Source organism: Mesoplodon bidens (assembly GCF_964165515.1).
Source record: "Mesoplodon bidens genome assembly, chromosome: 5".
Taxonomy (NCBI): Eukaryota; Metazoa; Chordata; class Mammalia; order Artiodactyla; family Ziphiidae; genus Mesoplodon; species Mesoplodon bidens.
In genome coordinates, this window is record NC_138161.1 from 47785309 (window position 1) to 47806539 (window position 21231).

Sequence of the window (21231 nt, forward strand, 5' to 3'; positions counted from 1 at the left end):
TAGAACTTAGTCATGGAATTGCTGAACATTAAAGGTACATAAAACCTTAAAAATATTTTGTCCATCTTCTCACTTTATAGTTGTGAAAAACGAGACATTCCCCCTCACCCATTGCAATATCTAGAGGTAAATTCTTTCCCAAGGGATTAAGAGCTAGGAAGTGGCCATTAATAGACTGAGACTATCATCTCACCCATTCCAAGAAAACATGAAGTATAAATTCCAATTTCTTTTATATTTTTATGACCTAATAAATAAGACCTGATTGGAACTAGAGAAATGGGACATCTTGACATGTCAATATTTGTAGAACGAACCTCATGAAATCAATTATGGAAATTCACAATTTTAAGGGATCTAAGAAGATTATCTTACCTTGAGAAAAAGTCAGAAGTCAAAGGGAAAAAAAAAAAAGTATAAATAGATGACATATGAAAAATCCTTTGTGTCCAGGAAAGAATAAGCCTGAGGTGTGTGTTTAACAGCTGTATTCAGAAGAAGAGCTATTGGGGGCAGTGCCCTCCTCTCTAATGAGGAAAGAAGAGGAAATGAATTTAAATGACAACCAAAGGAATTTAAGTTAGATCAAAAGATCTTACTGGCAGTGAAGGTTTTATAAACCCTGGAAAAGATTCCTGGGGAGATTTTTAAATTTCCTACCTGGATATATTTAATGGAAGAGAGATAACTATCAGCCTAGGATGGTTGAGGTAGAGACCTGCCTGGAATTCGCTTTCAGCTGAATTCTGTAAATCTAGATTAATTCCTGACAATGTTCGAGATGTCAAAGACAGCAAGTGCTAGACAGTGGCGAAGAGTGTTGCCCCTTATTAAAAAAAAAAAAAAAAAACTCACCCAAAGTAATCATTTCCTTGGAAAATCAATCAGCATATGCTAGCTGGTTATGAGTGGAATGTACAATTATAATACACTCTGGTTTTTATTTTCTTTTTAGCCTGGTTTCCAGTGGAAAGAAGGCTTATGAAATCTCTCTGGCAGGCTATGCCCTGCTTAATACTTTTTACTTTCCTTCTTTAGGCTGGTTATAACCAAATCTCTTAGAAGAATCTAGACTTAAGTAGCAATACATGTCCCTTCAGAGTAATACCCGTGTTTCCCTCCTAATTGAAAGAAGGAGGATGATTCCATCAATGCCATCACCTGCTCGCTCCTTACCCTCACACAGACTCCAGCAAGTTCTCTGCAACTTGCAGAATTTCCCCTCATTTCCAGTGCACAGACAGAGCACTTGCACTCACAGTTCATACCAAAATTCTCTAATTTGTTGTACTTCTTTGTTTATACAGCTGTGTGTCTGTTTGTCCCATTGTGTTCACCCCATCTATTGTCTGGTTTTTATTGTGAGCTCCTGGAGGCGAGGCATGGAGTCTGCTTAGTTTGCTTTGCATGACACCACACGTGCACACTGTGCTTGACAGCGATGGTTCCTGGAATGACGGGATGCTCAATCAATAGACTCCATGAGGGCTTCCCTGGTGGCGCAGTGGTTGAGAGTCCGCCTGCCGATGCAGGGGACACGGGTTCGTGCACCGGTCTGGGAAGATCCCACATGCCGCAGAGCGGCTGGGCCTGTGAGCCATGGCCGCTGAGCCTGAGTGTCTGGAGCCTGTGCTCCGCAACGGGAGAGGCCACAACAGTGAGAGGCCCGCGTACCGCAAAAAAAAAAAAAAAAAAAAAATAGACTCCATGGATTAATCAAAGCTGGAGGCAGAAGACTAAGACTCAGTTCTTAGAATCTATGTCATCCCATGATCCTCCTATATGCAGCACACTAAAGCCATAAGAACTGTCAGGGACCATCAGGAACAAAGCAGTATGGAGAAGGGTCTGATCAGCAAATGGAAAATCTAATAAACCAGGGTCTGAAATGCACAGAAAGTAAGACTGCCTTCATTTGGGAGTTTGCCCACCATCATGATCCTCCTTTCTCTTGTGTATAAGCCCAGTCTTGCAGGTGCTCTCACTTCAGAGCATCATCTGTCAGATTTCAGACACTCCACAGAAAACTATCAAGTTCACAGTCTCTCAACTTTCTTATTTCTTTATGTTTACAACCCAGATATTTTCACCAGAATTAATATTTTTCCCTTCCCACCAATCCCTCCACAATCTTCCTTCAACCTTACTTTATGCCAGCCTTCCTCAGTGACCCAAGAGGACAGAGACAAGTCGACCCACGTTTCTTAGCTGGGTTAAAAATTTCCAGTGCCTGTTCATCCCTGAGTGTCTCCAGAGTTACATCAAAGGACAAAATGATTGATAAAACCCCCCCCTCAGGAAAAGCACAGGAAGTGACATTTCATTTAATTCAACAAATATTTTCTAGGTACCAATTATGAGCCACTCACTGTGTGCTGAGGAGAGAAAGGGGAGCAAAACATAAGCTCTATCTTCAAAATGTATATACGTGTGTGTATGAGTTAATTTAAAATTTTATTAAAAGATCTTAAATATAAGAAGATTGCTTTATTGTAGAATCATGGTAAGGATTAAATAATATAATATATATGTAAATATACTTAGCACAGAACTTGTCAAGTAAGACATCCTCAATAAGTAATAACTATTACTATTGCTACTGGGTTATGGCTTAATTTAGGGCAATTTTTTTGTGAAGGCTCTCCCTGGAAATCCAACTTGACCTTGGATTATGGACAATATGTTTGATTGTTATAGGGGTAAGAGGAACCATCACATTCAAGTGCAAAAAAAAAAACTATCATCAGAAACATTGAAGTCAATATTTTCCCATCAAAAATGGAGCTCAACCACGTTCTGATGTCCCAAGAGTCTAGCTGCAGTCTTTCTCTGTGAAGATTCTGGAGTATTTCAGAACATTGACCATATCCCAAACACACACAGCACATTTTTTCTCCTTCCTGCTTCCTTCTACCATGTTCTGCATCAAAGTTATTCCACAGACAAGTGACTACTAAGATACACTTGAAGTTTTTCACACTTATTTCAAAGGTACATAAAATGATTATTTGGGGGCATCATTTTAATTAGTTAGCTGTTACTGAATCAGTATCATCAATTAGTCTTCGATAAGAATAAATCCACTTTTAACTGGAGGTGAAACCAAATCAAATTTTACACACCCAAAGCATTTTTCTTAAACTTGCCCAGAACAAATTGCTTCACAGGTCATCTTAGATGAGGTACAGTGTTTAATTAATCAATTACTCAATTATTTAATTATATGGATGAATATACTAATGGATCATAATGCAAATGCTAAGGTGATTGAATGCAAGGATGTCAAAATATAGTCAGTCCAAACAAAGGAATTCACTTACTTTGCACTTGTTGGTTCAATTTAAACATTGCTGTATAATGCAAAATATCTGGATAACTGAAAAGAGACTCCATATTAGATTCTCCTTGACTATATATAAAAACATAGCCTTAGTCTTCTTCCTGAACTCTGTTGTTTAGAAGATCTCTGACCACACCTTGAATCACCATTATGTTCTTACTATTTTATCCTGTCTGAAAGTTATCTAACAGTTTCATTTGAAAAGGGCTACAATTTCTCAGCAAAGATGAGGAACTTCTAGGAAACGTTTGATATATTTCTCGCAATTGGAAGAGTGTCAAGAGGATGTACCTAGAATGAAAATCTCATTGACTTCTTCCTCTCAATTATCTCTTCTTAACTTGCATTATGAAGGCCTAATTTTAGATTCCAACCATTGAAGCTTCTGCTCTCCAGTTTTCTAAACTAAAGTCACTATTTCTCAGACTTATTTGCATATTGAAGTGTTAATTTATTTCTCACTTCATCCTTCCTTATTCCAAACAGGTAGGAATTTCAGATATACTTTAGATCTTTAGATCTTTTCAATCCTTTCTTCTACCAGTTCATTTATACTTGGCTCCTTTGAACTGTGTGACCATAATATGGGTCTTAAAAATAAAGGAAAATGAGGGCTTCCCCAGTGGCGCAGTGGTTAAGAATCCAGCTGCCAATGCAGGGAACACGGGTTCGAGCCCTGGTCCAGGAAGATCCCACATGCCGTGGCGCAACTAAGCCCGTGTGCCACAACTGCTGAGCCTGCGCTCTAGAGCCCGCGAGCCACAACTACTGAGCCCACGTGCTACAACTACTGAAGCCCGCATGCTTAGAGCCGGTGCTCCACAAGAGAAGCCACCGCAATGAGAAGCCTGCGCACCACAACGAAGAGTAGCCCTCGCTCACCGCAACTAGAGAAAAGCCCACACACAGCAACGAAGACCCAACACAGCCAAAAATTTTTTTTAATAAATTAAAAAATAAAGGAAAATGAGTGTCTCTCTAACTGCAATGTACTTAAAAGTAGGCCAGTTATCCACAATCCAGACCCTCAGTAGTGGCTTAGTACAACCTTAGGAGATTTTTTTCCTCTCTCCTAGTTTATCAGGATTTAGTCATTAATTCAGAATTAACCCGGTTTCAGTAGATATGGAATTTCACAATCCTAGTTTTATTTGAGACATACAACCTTAAGTTTTTATAAAAATCAGCTGAAGGATGAAGGCGTTCCTTCGGATGGGTGGAGAAAAGGAAATAGCCTGTCCACCCCTTGCTCCGGCTCTCCAAATATTATTAATGAAACCAAATCAGATGCGCCACTCCATGGGACTGTAAGAATAGCTTCCAGAATCCTCAAGGTACCTCACCTAACTGTCCTTCTAAAGCCCTGGCATTTCTAAACAACTCAAATACACAGTTCCTGTGAAATCTTGTGCCCAATTTAATAACATTGTTAAATCAATGAACATTTTCCATGCTCCAGACAACTGCCATGAATCAGTTCAGTAAAATACAGTGCCCTTTGAAAAACTTGAAACTAAACCCTGGGATAATGTCAGTGGGATAAGAATAAACAGTTCCTTTGTTTTGCCGATTCCTAATTGACCAATCTTCTTTAATATTGTGTGAGAGAATAGGATCTGTCTTCTGATGACCTTTACTCACTTGTTGCACAGTTTTAAGGATTAAACAAGACCATACAGATAACACAATTAGCAAAGAGACTGGCCCAAAGGATGTGTTTAATAAATGTGTATTTCCCATCCCTTCAAGAATCATAAGAATGCGGCCTGCCTGGCTGCGGAGGAAGTTCACAACTGGTGGGGATAGGCTATGTTGGAACATATCAAAACTTGAGCTTGAGTGTCTGAATGTTATATCATTTCTGAAATGGTGTGGCATATCTATAAATAGCAATTCAGATTTTTCTCATGAATTTTATAGAAACAGATCTCATTACTGTAGAATCTTGTGGTCATAGTTGGCCACTGAGACCCAGCCGCTAAGGTTCCTGCAGTTCCAGAGTGAATGACACCAAGAGGAACACCTTTAAATCTCATCTACTCAATGGGGCAATTAAGACATCTCCCCATTCCAGAGGTTTGTTTTAAACCAGCCTCAAAAGATGAAACCCTGTTTTCAGCACTTTCAGAGCTGAAAGGGGAGTCTTTCACTAAGGTTTACTCCTTACCCAGTAAATAAATCACATGTTCAGCAACATGAAAAATATTGGTGGGAGGTGCACATTCTTCAATTCAAAGCAAAGAGCCTGTTGACTGGTGGTCTAGTTTTGAAAGCATCTGATTTGACAGGGGAGCTCTCATCACACTACTGAAATAATTTTACGTTGTTGTCATTTTGTTTGTGGGTTTTTCTTTTGTTTGAAATTGAAGCAGTGTACTTTAATCAGAACCATTAAAGCTCTGAAAAATGCCCACATAATTTACAATGTCTGGTCTTGTTTCAAAAGTACAAGAAGTATTTGCAAGGCATCCAGCAAATATTTATGGATCAGCTACCACGTGCCCATCCTTGTTCCAACTGCAAGGGATGTTACAGTGAACAAAACAAACAAGTTCCCTGCTCTTGAGAGGAGTGGGGAGATAGGAAGGGTTGGTGTTGAATGAATGTACGAATGAATAAAATGTATGATTAAGTAGGGAACGTATCGGGGCTACTGTGCGATGAAAGAGAATTAGATTAGAGATACATGAAAATGAGTGGCTGACTTTAGATCAGACGGTCAAGGAAAAGCTCTCTGAGGAAGTGACATGTAAGCTGAGATTTAAATAGTGAAGAGCCCAGCCATGCAGGGTTCTGGAGGAAGAACATTCCAGGCACGGGAAGAGCAGAGGCCTGAAAGTGGGGACGAGCACAATGTTTCTCATAAGGAGAAGGCCAGTGTGGCTGGAGAATAAAGGGCAAGGGGGAGAGGGGGCTAAATCGGGAGGTAGGCAAGGTAAGAATCATACGGGGCCTGGAAGCTGGGAAAGCAGTTTAGGTCCGATCTAAGTGCTATGGGGCGCTACTGGATGTGAGAGAGGGGCTGTTAAGCGGGTAAACGGCATGATCTGACTTACTCTTTCAAAGTTCACCACATCTGCTGTAAGAAGAGTGGAGTAACAGTAGGTACTTTTTTAATGCAACTGGAACCATGGAAGAGTTGTTAATAAGGAAATGTGGAGGGGAAGTGAGGGCGGTTGAGTCTGGGCGCCGCTGTGGTAGGAGGAGCCGTGAGGGGAGTGAGGCCAGAGCGGGGCTCTGAGGAGGAGAAGCCTGGTGTTCCTTGAGACGGCCTGAGGTGAAAGAGTCAGCCTCCAGCCTACCCAAGCCCCCAGAGCTGCCCTGTGGCCGCCTTGCCCTTCAAGTGCAGGAGCCAGTTGAAATGCGGGGAATGGAAGCCAATGTGACCATCTCAGTCTAGCAAAACAAGCCGCAGGGGGCTGTTCGAAGTGTAGTGAGAAGGATGGGTACCAACCTGTGGCTGAAGCCATGTCCCCCGGAATCCTTGGAGGCACTCCCCAACATCTCTGACCTGGGTCTGGGGGCTGTGCCCCGAGTCCCTACCCTGGCTCACATCGCCTGGATGCTATAGATGAAGCAGAGCCTTCTGCCCGGGTCAGAAGCATACACGGCCCCTGAGGAGCCCCTGGAAGCCCAGCCCCCTGATTGTCAGGCAGCGCAATGCCTCAGGGCCCAGCCTGCAGGAGATGGAGAAGAGGCTCCTGGCCTCGAAGAAGCCCTGCCGGCCCTAAGCCGCCTATGGAGCTGCAGGATGAGCTGCGCCACCTGCGCAGCCAGATTGCTAACATCATGGTGGCTGATGCAGTTTCGGCTTCATTAACAACAGATTTCTTATCTCCAGAAAGTTCAAAGGTCTCTCCCTGCTTACCTTGTTTTGGATCTTCATTCCACTTTACAACCTCCTTCGCCGTTAGTGACATCGCCGAGGAGACCCAGGTAGACTCTCTGAGCTTCCATCAGTCCTCCTGATTTGTTCTGCCAGCCCTGATATTTGCAAACCAGAACACAAAGCTACTGTGTCTCTCTCTGTCCCAGGCCAGCAGCTTTGCAGACATGATGGGTGTCCTGAAGGACTTTCACCGGATGAAGCAGAGCCAAGATCTGAACCCGAGTTCATTGAAGGAGGAAGACCCTGCCTTCCTTATCTCTGAGTTTACTCTGAAGGAAGAAGATATTGGTAGAAGAGGAAACTGATGGCACTGAGCTCTGCAAACTCAGTCTCCTGCTCCCGGAATTCCTTCAATAGCTGCCTTCCTCACGCAGATGTTTCTGCCTCTCAATTAGAAATCTGCAACAGTCTTGCCAAAAGCTTGGACTAAAAGAGAAGAGCCGCATTATATGTTTTCCATATTTCAAACTTAGCAGAAGCTAAGGCCTGTTTTGAGCTGAGACATGTTGCAGCTAATTGTATAGGTTGGAATGCCCCAGTTTAAAGGGTGAGATAGAAGTTTCTGTTTTTTTCTTGTCCCTGGGTGAAAACAGGGCCTAAGTGAATGACCAACTTTATTGTATTAAACTCTGGACATGTAATATTAATTTATTTTCCATAAAGTTTGTGCAGTGTATACTCCCACTTTACCCAAACCAATATTTAATATTTTTTTTATCTTTGCCAATTTGATAACCAAAATTTTAATTTAATTGTTTAATTCACATTTCCTTTACTTACTAATGAGGTTGAACATTTTTTACATGGTTTTTAGCCTTTTTTTCTTTTGTGAATTTTATGTTCATATAAGTGCTCATTCTTTAATATGGTGTTAGTATTTTTTTCTTGGTGATCTGTAAGAGCTCTTTCTCTAGGAAGGGTATTAAGACTGTCTTTGTCAATTTTTGCAGACAAATTCCCAGAGTGACTTCTGCATTCAATTTTTCAATTTTTATTGTAAAAATATCACATGTACAAGCAGGTATGCTCCAGTTTTCTGTTGCTGCATAACAAGCCACATCAAAATGTAGTGGCTTTAAAACAACCAACATTTTATTGTATCTCACAATTTTATGGGTCTCAGCTGGGAGCTTTTTCTCTCTCATGGCTTATTCACCTGGTAGATTGGCTGACCTGAAGGGCCTCAAATGACTTTACTTGTATGCTTAGTGCCATGGCAGGGATAGAAGGAAGGCTGAGCTCCGCTGGAATTGCCAGCTGGAGCACCTAAATGTGGCTGCTTCTGCACGGTGGCCTCAGGGTACTCAGACTTCTTAACTGGAGGCTCAGAATTCCAAAAGACAATATTCCAGAAACAAGGCAGCAACTTCCTGGTCTTTTATGACCCAGACTCAGAAGTTACATAGTGTCACCTCTGCTGTGCTCTATGGGTCAAAGCAGTCACAAGCTCTTCCACATTCAATGGGAGGGAACACAGAGGAGGGCCAAAGAATTTGTGACTATGTTTTCAAACTTCCATAGGGTACAAAACATTTTAAAGAATAAAACAAATTCCACTTCACCTTTTAAGTCGTTTATAATGTTTTTAGTAAGCAACTGGTTTTTAAGTACTTACATTAATCTTTCTTCTTCTTTGTGATTTCTTCCATTGCTTTGTAATTCATTTTAAAAAATTATTTTCAAAGTGTGTGTCTACAAAATCAAGGACATTATCAGTTACTATATTGGGAGAAATGACTTTATGGTCTTTAAATACTTTAAGTACTATGTATTCTGGCTGCATTCATTTAATATAATTCTTAATCATTTTCATCTTTAAATTTCCATCAGTGATACATTGGAAAACTCATCTAAAAATTCAGGTTAGCCATACATTTAATTATATAGTTGCTGTGTGGAGGGGAAAAAAAAGAAGTGTGACTAAATAGTTCTTGCTTCGTACTTTGCCACATTTCTGGTTCACTCTTCCAAAATGAACTGAAATGCAATGAGCTACATTTGGTCTGTGTAGCTAGTAGTTCCCATCAGGTGTTGCGATGGTGCTCAAATATTGAAAATTTGATTCATTTCATAAATGTGATTGTAGCACTCTTTCTTACAGTGTCCTGAATGACAAAGCAAAAAGGTGTCCTCCTATAACAGCATTTAATTAGTAATTATTTTAAACGATATTCTTCTGGCTAATAGAGAGGAAAGAACTCCTTGTAAACATATATTGTAAAAACTCAATAAATGCTAAATGATGATGGTCATCTCATGCTCTAAAAATTTAAGTGGAGATCTTTTCAGTTATTTTCTCTGTTTTCAATAGTGCATTTCAAAAACTGGTTTTGTCTTCTGATTATGGAACTGTGAAAGCTGTGCAGAAAGAACTAAATTGAATAAGATGTATGACACACACATAATCGTGATCTTCAGTGTTTCTATTTATCCTGTGTATCCTTCTCCTATTTTATTTTCACCATATCCAGAAAAAAAAAATTGGAGGAAGAAAACATTGGAAAAAATCTTATTGTCTAATGCAGTTAATCACCATGAGGGTGGGGGTCATATCTTTTTTGTTTTTTTCAACATTTTATCTCCAGCACTAAGCATTGTGCCTTGCACATAGTAGTGCTCAATGAATATTTAGTGAAGGATGATTTGGGTAGAGGCACAAAAGTATTTACCAGCCTGTTCCTGTGATCTAGTCTGAATCTGGAGAGTTGCTTTTTCATGGAGGCAGCTATGTGTGTGGAGCATCTCCTCCATATCTGTTTCCACTACTTGCTATTCATACCATACAAGCAATGGACTGGAAAAGTCAAGCCCTTGAGTCCATTTACCATCTGAACTTTATTACGAGAGATGATTTGAGATTCCATGGCTTTCCAGAGACAAAAGTTTCTCAAATCACCTATGGTTAGCCCAAACTTTATTTATGTCTGAATATCCACAAGTTGAGCCAAAGTTCAGAATGCTGCTGGGTCCACCCTTCAGGCCCGAGTACACGTCAGAGGTTGGGCCTTGTGTTTGAGTACACTCATGTTTTATAGACATTCAGCAGCTAGAACCATTCAAGTAGTTCTTCATTTTGTGTTGAACACAGAATACAGGTAAAGTCCAGAACTATACTCTCCAATATAGTAGCCATTACCCACAAGTGGATATTTAAATCCAAACTAATTAAAATTAAATAAAACTAAAAATTCAGTTCCTCAAATGTACTAGTCACATTTGAAGTGCTTAAATAGCCATTTGTTGCTAGTGGCTACCATATTGAACAGTGCAAAACAAGAACATTTCCTTTATCACAGAAAGTTTTACTGAATAATACTGCTCTAGAATACATCACTTATATCACATTGCAGAAATTCTAAATTAGACACCCAATTCTGCACTTATTTCCTAATCGACCAATCCTGGCTTTCAAATCTTTTTATTTATCTAAGTGTCCAAAGCTTCCCTGTTTAAATCTTTTTTGAACAACAAATATAAATAATATTTCCTAAACAAGTCTCTGTGAAATATACCAAAACAAAATAGAGACTATCTATTATGCAAAACACAGAGTTAAATTTCTGAAATTCAGTTTAAATGGGGAGAAGTCCCATATGACTCGTAAAAAGTCTAAATTACACATGGTTTATAAAGCATACTCAACTAAATTACATCAAAAGCTCAGAGGAAAACCTGAAAGTATTGCTGAATTAAAGTTCTACCAGACCTGATTTGATACATAATAGAGAATAATTTCTAACTCAAATACTACTGTATGCAAATTGGATGGAAATGTGTTAATGGCAGAGATCACTTCTCTTAAATAAACCTAACTTTTTTCCCTGAGGTATTACTTCCTCATAAATTTCCTTCCTCTGTAGCAACTGCCCACATCCTTTCTAAAGTATCTGTAACCTGTATTAATGGAAATTAAATTAATGGGAACCTAGCACATAATATAACCATGAAAAGCAATAACTGTATACTTAAAAAAAAGGTTTATTTGGACAAAAGCTATATATAGTATATGTGTAAAAACAAATAAGTGCATATTTGCATACACAGAAATACAAATAATTATTCTCTCTCCTAATCAGCATACAAAGACCTCTAATATCAACTAAACGTGCACTTACATTTTGGTCAATAACAGCATCTTTTACTGAAGTGTGTCTTTATACATTGCTGGAATGTAATTTCTCCTATGATCCCAAAACAATACACTTTGATAATAATCCAGCTTCTTGTTGTCTTTCCAATTGAGTAAAAGTATCCTCTTTTTTTTTCTACTTCAGAAGCTGTTCCGGAAGTGGAGTAGCGTCGGGTGAAGAGACAGAAACCAGCCCCAGACGTGCCACAGGAAGGCACAAGAAAGGACGGTAGTCCTCGATTCCGCAGGCGGGCCGAGTCTATATGTAAGTGTGAGCAGCCATTGAGGGCGCGGTGGCCTGGGGGCTGGTGGTCCACAGGCACGGCATCTGCGGTGGTGGAATCACTGTCGCTGTTCGGGAGAGAGGGGCTGTTGGCAGACCCTGGGGTACCCGGCCTGCCTGCAGATCCTGTCTCCCACCTTCATCTCCACTGCAAAAGCCTTGAGACCATCGCTACTAATGCCAGGTTTTTAAATCCCTGAGAGTAAAATACATGTGCAGAGTGTGATTCGAGCTGATTTTTAAGCCCAGGCATGTTGAATAGAGTCTTAAAATAATCATTGCCATAGGACCTGACTAGATATCCAAGTGTTCACCAGATGCTAGAAGCTAGATTTTGCAGAGGAAAATTGCTAACTTAAGCTTCTTTTCATGATTCAGCAGACGGTTTTAAGTAATAAAAGATCTGGAGATTTGTAAAATAAATAATTCCAGTGCAAATGGGAAAATTAAAATAATCTTATCATCTCTCAGTCATGTCTGTATGTGCTTTTCTACCATCATCAAATTTCTCTTAATTGGGGCAATTTTTTTTCTGGCTGATACTTTACAGTTTTATGAGTTGTAATGAAGAAATGATTCCTATACTACCAAATGTAAAATAGATAGCTAGTGGGAAGCAGCCACATAGTGCAGGGAGATCAGCTCGGTGCTTTGTGACCACCTAGAGGGGTGGGATAGGGAGGGTGGGAGGGAGACACTAAGAGGGAGGAGATATGGGGATATATGTATACATATAGCTGATTCACTTTGTTATAAAGCAGAAACTAACACACCATTGTAAAGCAATTATACTCCAATAAAGATGTTAAAAAAAAAGAAATGATTCCTTTCAGATGACTGAAGTGCCATGTATTAAATTTTCCTAAAGACAATCTAGGATGTATGAAACAGAGCATGATATAATGTATATGGTTTCATTTATATACAATATTGAATATATCAACAGTGAAAAATAATAACAGCATGCCAGAATTTCTTTTATTCCTTAACAGATCTCTCAGTAGAAGCAATTAAAATATAAAGTACATCATTAACTTTTGAACTTCGACAGAAAAAAATACCATACATTTCTGATGAGTAGACATTATCTCATAGTATCCACAGCCATCTTATGCATATTACCCTTGCCTGGTCTTAAGTGTGACTTCTGGACACACAACTCAATGTTTCCTAATATTTAATAGTACAATGGCTTTTTATAGTCTACATACTTTTATTTAGTAATTGAAAGAATGAATAGTTAAGATTCCTCAGATTTTTGTGTTCTTGCTGGAGGTGCACTTGAACAAAAAGAAAAACACAGCATCTAGCCCTATAGTTAATGCACGTGACCACATCCTGTCTAGAATTAATCCATTCAGAGTTCCTGGAGAAATGCAAATACATTATTCATTTTCCTAATGTATCACATTTTACTACGGGCACCACTAATTCTATCAAGGCCAGATGTTAACCAAATGAAATATTTATAATGCAAAACCACTGAATTAAAAAATATATGCTCATTTAAGCAACAGGTTATAGAACTCAAGCCAATCACATATTTTGGAGAAGCTGAAGGAGGACGCATGACGTGTGTTACATTCATAATGTCAGGGTAAGGTTCTGAACTCAATCCAGAGAAACTGTATAACTGTTGCAGCCAACTAAAGCTCAGCTGCTTCTGGATTTCTTGTAACAAAATCTTGCTGCCAAGGGCATTGATGGGCTCACCCAGTAAAAAATTACAATAATAATGTTAAATTAAATCATAAAAATGCAGAAGGTGGTTATTATAGGGCAGAGGAAAGGAACTGCTTTTAAAGTTATGATGGAAATATCAAAAATACATTTTATTGAACTTTTAAAAAATTAAACTTTGTTTTTAAACTAGGGTGCAAAAGCAAGAAAATGTAAAGGTTGTTCAATAAACGATTTCATTCAGTGGTCAACAGCAATGATTCAGCAAGTGAAAATAAAAATTATATTTATTTAACATAGTCAATTCAGTCAGAACTGAAGCTTATATTCCGATAGTTTTCTAGTAAAAAATAACCAGATGAAAGTCATTTTTAAGGAGGAATTTTGACCGAAAGGGAACAAAGAATTTGAATGCATGTCTTCTCAGTGAAAATGAACTTGGCTTATGCTTAATTTCACATAGTATAAAACTAAATATATCATGTGGTTTTTAAGTTCTAGGAAGAAATTCATTTGAAACAAATGTAGAAAATGACCCAAAAATTTAAATATGAAAACTATGACAGACTTACATTTAGGGAAATAGATCATAATAAGTAATCCTCTGTATGCCCTCCAAAAGTAAAGAATGTAAGTTTGTAAATTATTTTTTGGATAATCTGGAATTTCCTTTCTGATCATCTTTATACCTTCTGAAAATATAGATTCCTGAATCATATATCATAGACAGTTTGGTAGATTCCATATTTTCCTCAAGTTGAATAACATATTTCTAAGTGACGTTTATCAGAGAAACAAGCTCCATTGGCTCCTTAAAATACCTGATGTGTCTTACACACAGTAAGCACTAAATAATATGGTGAATTGAACTGAATTATTTCCACTTTCTGTTCAGAGATTAATGTGTCTCTTGGATTCACACTAGAGAGATGGTGTCTCACACATGTGGATTAATGAGCTACATCTGTAACCAAAAATATCCATGGAAAACCTGCTGAATTGATCCATATCTGTTTTATTAATCAAGCCCAGTGTGGAAGGGCTTTCTTGTGGTTGTACTACATTTTGGAGATAAATAGAGTGGGGAAACCACACTTCAATTTAGAAGTTGTTCGAAACATTGAAGAACGTAGGGTTTTGTATTATATGACAGCAATAAAGTCCAATCCTTGATGGTTGTAATGCTGATATATAAGTATATAAATATCCTGTATGTATAATTTTACTGCAGAACATTATGACAGTGGCCAAGAAGACCCTAACCATTTAACATGGAATTTACTTCTTGCTGCCACTCTCTTCCTTCCTCATTTTTTAAAAACGAAAACGTTTGGGTTTTATTTTTAAGCCAGCAAGTTAGGAACAGCCGATAGTTGAAGCAGATGGCTAGAAGTCAGAAGCCCCAGATTCTATCCTTGATTCTCCTACCAACTGGGAATGTGGCCTTGTCCAAGTCATGAGAGTAAATCTACAACAAAAGGGGGTTATAATGCCTTACACATGCATGGTGCTTTATGATCTTACACAGCACTTTCAAATATGATATATTATTTAACCTTACTAATAGCCTCCTAAGACCCAGAGACACTAAATCAATTGTTCACAGTCATCTCAATATCAAATGTCAGAGCCAGGAACAGACATATATGAGGATTCCAAGCTGGTCTTTGTTTCCTTTTCTCTACGCCACACTGCCATGCTATGGCACCTCCAAAGCTGGGCTGTCCAATATGGTAGCCATGAGCCACATGGGGTGATATAGCACTTGAAATGTGGCTAGTCCCAATTGACATGTACTTGACTGTAAATTTACACACAGAATTTCTAAGACCTTGAACAAAAAAAATAATGTAAGCTATCTCATTAATATTTTTATATTGATTCCACATCAAAATGATAATATTTTTGATATCTTGAGTTAAATAAACTATATTATTAAAATTAATCTCACCTGTTTCTTTAACTTTTTTAATGTGACTGCCAGAAAATGTAAAGTCACATACATGGCCCACATTGTTTCTGTTGGTCAGAGCTGGACTAGAGGATTCCATTGTTCAGAGTCCACAATACGGATTTCACAGTCCTGGACTTCTTTATACACCTGTCTTGATGTAGCTGAGACCAATTTCCAAAGACTCTGTCAAACATAGAGCAATGTAGATTCGCAACAATAATTCAGTCATTCTTACCCATTTTTATAGGCAGGAGAAAAGTCAGACTTTGTTAGTTGATGCCTCAAATTGCTCATTCATTAAATTGTCTCATTTTATACTTGTAGAATGATTGAAAAGCTTAGAGTAAAAGTACCTTGGGGGGCTTCCCTGGTGGCGCAGTGGTTGAGAGTCTGCCTGCTGATGCGGGGGACGCGGGTTCGTGCCCCGATCTGGGAGGATCCCACATGTCGCGGAGTGGTTGGGCCCGTGAGCCATGGCCGCTGAGCCTGCGCGTCCGGAGCCTGTGCTCCACAGCGGGAGAGGCCACAGCAGTGAGAGGCCTGTGTACGGCAAAAAAAAAAAAAAAAAAAAAAAAGTACCTTGGAAAGAACTATAAATTATATTTATGACTCTGTAGCACACCTTATTTTAAAATGTGTTCCCATTAAACATTATGAGTGAATGAGACATTGGACTATTAGGTGATATAGGCAATGTAAAATAATAACTATATATAAATTTATTATAAAATAGAGTATATTTTATTCCCCCACCAACTCTTTAAGATATTTTATATATAATCCCTAAAGAAGTAGCTTATTTCTGCTTTGAAAAATCTAAGTGAAAGTCCTCAGGAAAAATGGGTTCATATTTAGGAGAAAAATATATATATATCAAAAAACAATAATCAGGCTCCCTGACTTCAGACTATACTACAAAGCTACAGGAATCAAGACAGTATGGTACTGGCATAAAAACAGAAATACAGATCAATGGAACAGGATAGGAAGCCCAGAGATAAACCCATGCACATATGGTCACCTTATCGTTGATAAAGGAGGCAAGAATATACAATGGAGAAAAGACAGCCTCTTCAATAAGTGGTGCTGGGAAAACTGGACAGCTATATGTAAAAGAATGAAATTAGAACACTCCCTAACACCATACACAAAAATAAACTCCAAATGGATCAAAGACCTAAATGTAAGGCCAGACACTATCAAACTCTTAGAGGAAAACATAGGAAGAACACTCTATGACATAAATCACAGCAAGATCCTTTTTGACACACCTCCTAGAGAAATGGAAATAAAAACAAAAATAAACAAATGGGACCTAATGAAACTTGAAAGCTTTTGCACAGCAAAGGAAACCATAAACAAGATGAAAAGACAACCCTCAGAATGGGAGAAAATATTTGCAAATGAAGCAACTGTAGCAAAACTACAATGAGGTATCACCTCACACCAGTCAGAATGGCCATCATCAAAAAATCTACAAACAATAAATGCTGGAGAGGGTGTGGAGAAAAGGGAACACTCTTGCACTGTTGGTGGGAATGTAAATTGATACAGTCACTATGGAGAACAGTGTGGAGGTTCCTTAAAAAACTAAAACTAGAACTACCATATGACCCAGCAATCCCACTACTGGGCATATACCCTGAGAAAACCATACTTCAAAAAGAGTCATGTACCACAATGTTCATAGCAGCTCTATTTACAATAGCCAGGACATGGAAGCACCCTAAGTGTCCATCAACAGATGAATGGATAAGGAAGATGTGGCATATATATACATACATATGAAATATTACTCAGCCATAAAAAGAAACAAAATTGAGTTATTTGTAGTGAGGTGGATGGACCTACAGTCTGTCATACAGAGTGAAGTAAGTCAGAAAGAGAAAAACAAATACCATATGCTAACACATATATATGGAATCTAAAAAAAAAAAAAAGTTATGAAGAACCTAGGGGCAGGACAAGAATAAAGATGCAAACGTAGAGAATGGACTTGAGGACACAGGGAGGGGGAAGGGTAGGCTGGGATGAAGTGAGAGAGTGGCATGGACATATGTGCACTACCAAATGTAAAATAGGTAGCTAGGGGGAAGCAGCCACATAGCACAGGGAGATCAGCTCAGTGCTTTGTGACCACCTAGAGGGGTGGGATAGGGAGGGTGGGAGGGAGACACCAAGAGGGAGGAGATATGGGGATATATGTATACATATAGCTGATTCACTTTGTTATAAAGCAGAAACTAACACACAATTGTAAAGCAATTATACTCCAATAAAGATGTTAAAAAAAAAAACAATAGCCCACAATACTGGAAAGTAAAATCTATTTGGCATTTATTATGCATCTCAGGCACTATACTAAGAGTTAGACCAAGATTATCTCATTTAGGGATTTGAAAATTAGCAACAGAGAGCAGAACCAACTTTTAATGGTTAAAAATTTTTAACCATTACTGCCTCTTAGGTCAATGCTGTTTGAAGTCACAATGTGAGCTATGGAGACAGTATTAGAATATGAGGGAATATTGGGTAATAAGAGAAGAGCTCTGCCCTCAAAGAGGACACAAGTTGGTAGACTTGTGAACATGTTTTTGAAAAATACATGCTTATAAACAAGATTATATGAAGGAGGAATTACTCTTCACTTTCTAAAGGTTTCTTTATGTTACGATATAAATCTTTATAGCAATGTTCTCCAGTGTGTTAAAACTTACCTGTTATTTATAAAGCAAAGGTCTCATGTAAAACAAAACTATATAATATGAGTTTCAGAGCTTTGTTCTTCTCTATGCATAATACCCACTTGGAGGAAAGTAGGCTGAAATAACCTTAAATATTTTCTGGAAAAAGAAGAAATGAAGCCAAATAAACAAAAAGGGGATCTAAATCAAAATGGCACTGAAAATCACAAAACAGTGAAAACTGAAAAGTTTTATAACTTTTTATACAATAAAAATAATATGTTACCTTAGAAGGCTGACATTAAAAATTGTGTATGTAAGCTAATTACATATTAATATTTTTAAAGATTTCAAAATATATAACATTGCCAGTTTCTTAATGTTCATGCTTACCTGGAATGAAATTTAAAAAAATATTAACAATAGCCAACTCTAGGTAGCAGAATTTTAGATATTTCTGTACTTATTTATACTTTTTTGTAATAATTCCAGAAGAAATAGGTATTGCTTTTATAATAAGTGAATAGAAAATTTATTGTAATCAATTCCAAAATTGATTGCAAATGAGAAAGGCAAAATTTATCTTGGGGGGGAGCATAAAATGCAAATTTTGTTCTCAATCACAAAATTTTAAAATAATAATATATTTTATAGGTTCTTATTTCCAGTCATTATTGCCCTTCCTTTGATTCAAGATAAAGCAACCTGTGGACTACTCAGTTTCTCTAGACAGTGAGGGTGAAAGCTAGATTGGGTTTTCTAGATTTCCTTGAGAAAGCAATTTACCCTCAGCTGTGAACATGAGTATAAAGATCAAGGTTGTAATATGAGCTCTTAAAGCTCAAAGTTGTTATTGCAGCAATCAGAAAAGCAGAGCATCATGTAAAGGGTACCTCTTCACCGTAAAACAAACTGACCATAAATCATTTCTAATGGTATCTACTTAAAACTGGCCTTAGACCTTGAGATGTATAAAATGTCATGTGAGAATATATTATATAATCATATCTTTGAGCAGGATAGGGTCTTAGTGATGCTAAAGAGTGAAATCTAGAGCTGTTTTAGGCATCTCTTTCAAATATTCATGGAGAAATATTTAGTCTGCTAACTTCTTTTATGACAACAACACTAAAATTTTACTACAAACAAAACTCAGAAATGAGTTCCTTGTGCCATTTAATCATTAAATCATAAATCCACAGACCATTAGAGCTGAAAGGGGCCTTCTAGACTATCTCATCCAATACCAGTGTTTTACAGATGAGAAAACTAAGAAGCATAAATTATTTTCTCAGGAAAAAGTGAAACCACTGAAAATATCCCAAAGTATCCAGGAATTTCTGTAAGCTTTCATAGGAAGGAGTAGGTATTTCAAATCCTACCAGAACTTGATAGTTTGGTTGTGGGTACTCCTGGGCAAGGAAGAAAATATACTAATATTGGCTAATATTCATATAATATATGAAAACACATTCACAGTGAATGCCTATAAAGTAAAAACCAAAAGCATAACAAAGTCAATGATTTCAGATCACTCACTCATTACTCAGCTTCCTTTCTTCAGTGAGTCAAATAATTGAAAGGAGCTTTCTTTGCCACTTTTCAGACACAAATCATCTATTATCCTGGCTACTTCCACAGTTGCTGATAGACCAAAGAATAATGGGACAGTCATTACTTGAGTTAAAAAAGAAAGGGTGTCAAAATCCTCCTGATTTTATGCATTTATGAAAAATATGCTTATAATAAAATTATATGTATTAAAAACATATTCCTCATCCCCCCAAAATACATACTATACATTATGGAGATTGTCCTGGAACAAGTAAATATTAAGACTCTTTTTCTAAATTTGTCTAAGAAACTGAAATAGTAACACTTGATTTTAAGGAAAATAGGACAATGCATGTACTTGTACTGTCATCTATAAAATAGGAAGAAGAGTAGATTCTTGCAAAGCTGTTTAAGGATTAAATCAATAACAGTTGTAAAGTGCTTAGTTCAGTGCTTGGCACATAGTTAACATTCACTAAGTGTCAAATAGTAGTCCTGGTAGTGATATTATTATTTAAAGCACGATGACTCCTCCAAACACACCCTTCCACTCAGTCAAACCAAACTCTTGAGATTCCCCTCACTCTTTCATGGCACATGCTGACCCCTCTTTCCAAATGTTCTTTCCCTACTTCCCCTGGTGAACCCATCAGCCAGGGTTCAGCTATGACATTCCCTCCTCTTACTTGTCTTCCCTCAACCCTGCTCCTTAGTTGCATTCACCCATTTCCCAGGGTGCCCTGCAATATGCCTCTTCTAGCAATTGAGACATGACTTGTTTTTACTTGATTTCCCTCCTCTCCCATCTAACACACACATGCACGCATGCACATGCACGCATGTACACATGGAACTGAAAGTGCATCACACTCAATGCATCACACACATATTTTTGTATCTCTATAGAAACACCTATTGAAATGAATGAACTAACTCCTATATAAAAAAATAAGTGACTTTTTTCTTCATAAGTAGTTATCAGGCTAGAATGTGTATCTAGTGGCCTCAGTTTTGAAGGGGAAAAGGGGTGAAGGATATAGTGGGAGAGCTGGAGGATACAACTTGGCAGCCCTGGGCCCTGGCTCTGCCACAAGACTAACCTTATGGTCTTCAGTGAGTCATTTAACTGCATGGACTCACACTCTCCTTCTTAGCAAAATGAATGAGTTGGGCAAAATATTCTCTGAAGACCCACTCAGTGCTAACATTTACATGATGCTAAACATTGGTTCATCTCAGTGGTTCTCAAACTTCAGCAGGGATCAGAACCATCAGGTGGGCTTGTGAAAACTGATTCCTGGTCAGCGGGTCTGAGATGGGGCCCAAGAATTTGTATTCTTTATAATTTCCCAGGTGATGCTGAGGCTGCTATGGGGGGGGTGCACCAGACTTTGAGAACCAGTGATTGATTAATCCTAACACAGGATATCCTGACACTGTCCTTTTGCCACCTGGCAGACAGTAAATTCACAGTAGGGTGGAGGCAGATAAACCTGGGTTGGCTTCTGTGAAGCTGCCATCAGGAAGACTGTGTGCCTTTGGGTGAGTCCCAAGAGTGGCCACAGAAGGCAGACATTGCTGACCATGACAGTTCTGTTAAAGGCCCACGTTGTGGGCAAGGGACAGCCCGAGTTCACAATGCTGCAGGGCACAGAAAACAAATTCTAGGGTTTGAACCATCTGTTAAAACCTACTGCTTCTGAAGTCACAATGGATCA

The 21231-nt window shown here is 38.3% G+C and overlaps 1 protein-coding gene and 1 pseudogene across 4 annotated transcripts in view; both read left to right on the top strand.

Annotated features, from left to right (window-relative positions):
- COL8A1 (collagen type VIII alpha 1 chain) overlaps nucleotides 1-21231 on the top strand; it is a 162205-nt gene that overhangs the window by 93747 nt on the left and 47227 nt on the right. For all 3 annotated transcript variants that reach the window (XM_081235620.1, XM_081235621.1, XM_081235622.1), the window contains one exon: nucleotides 11504-11623. The gene's annotated coding sequence lies outside the window, so the exon portion shown is untranslated. The remainder of the gene's footprint in view (nucleotides 1-11503; nucleotides 11624-21231) is intronic.
- LOC308618157 (mitochondrial fission regulator 1-like) lies at nucleotides 6702-7559 on the top strand (annotated as a pseudogene). The gene has a single exon. The product of its transcript is annotated as a mitochondrial fission regulator 1-like (transcript).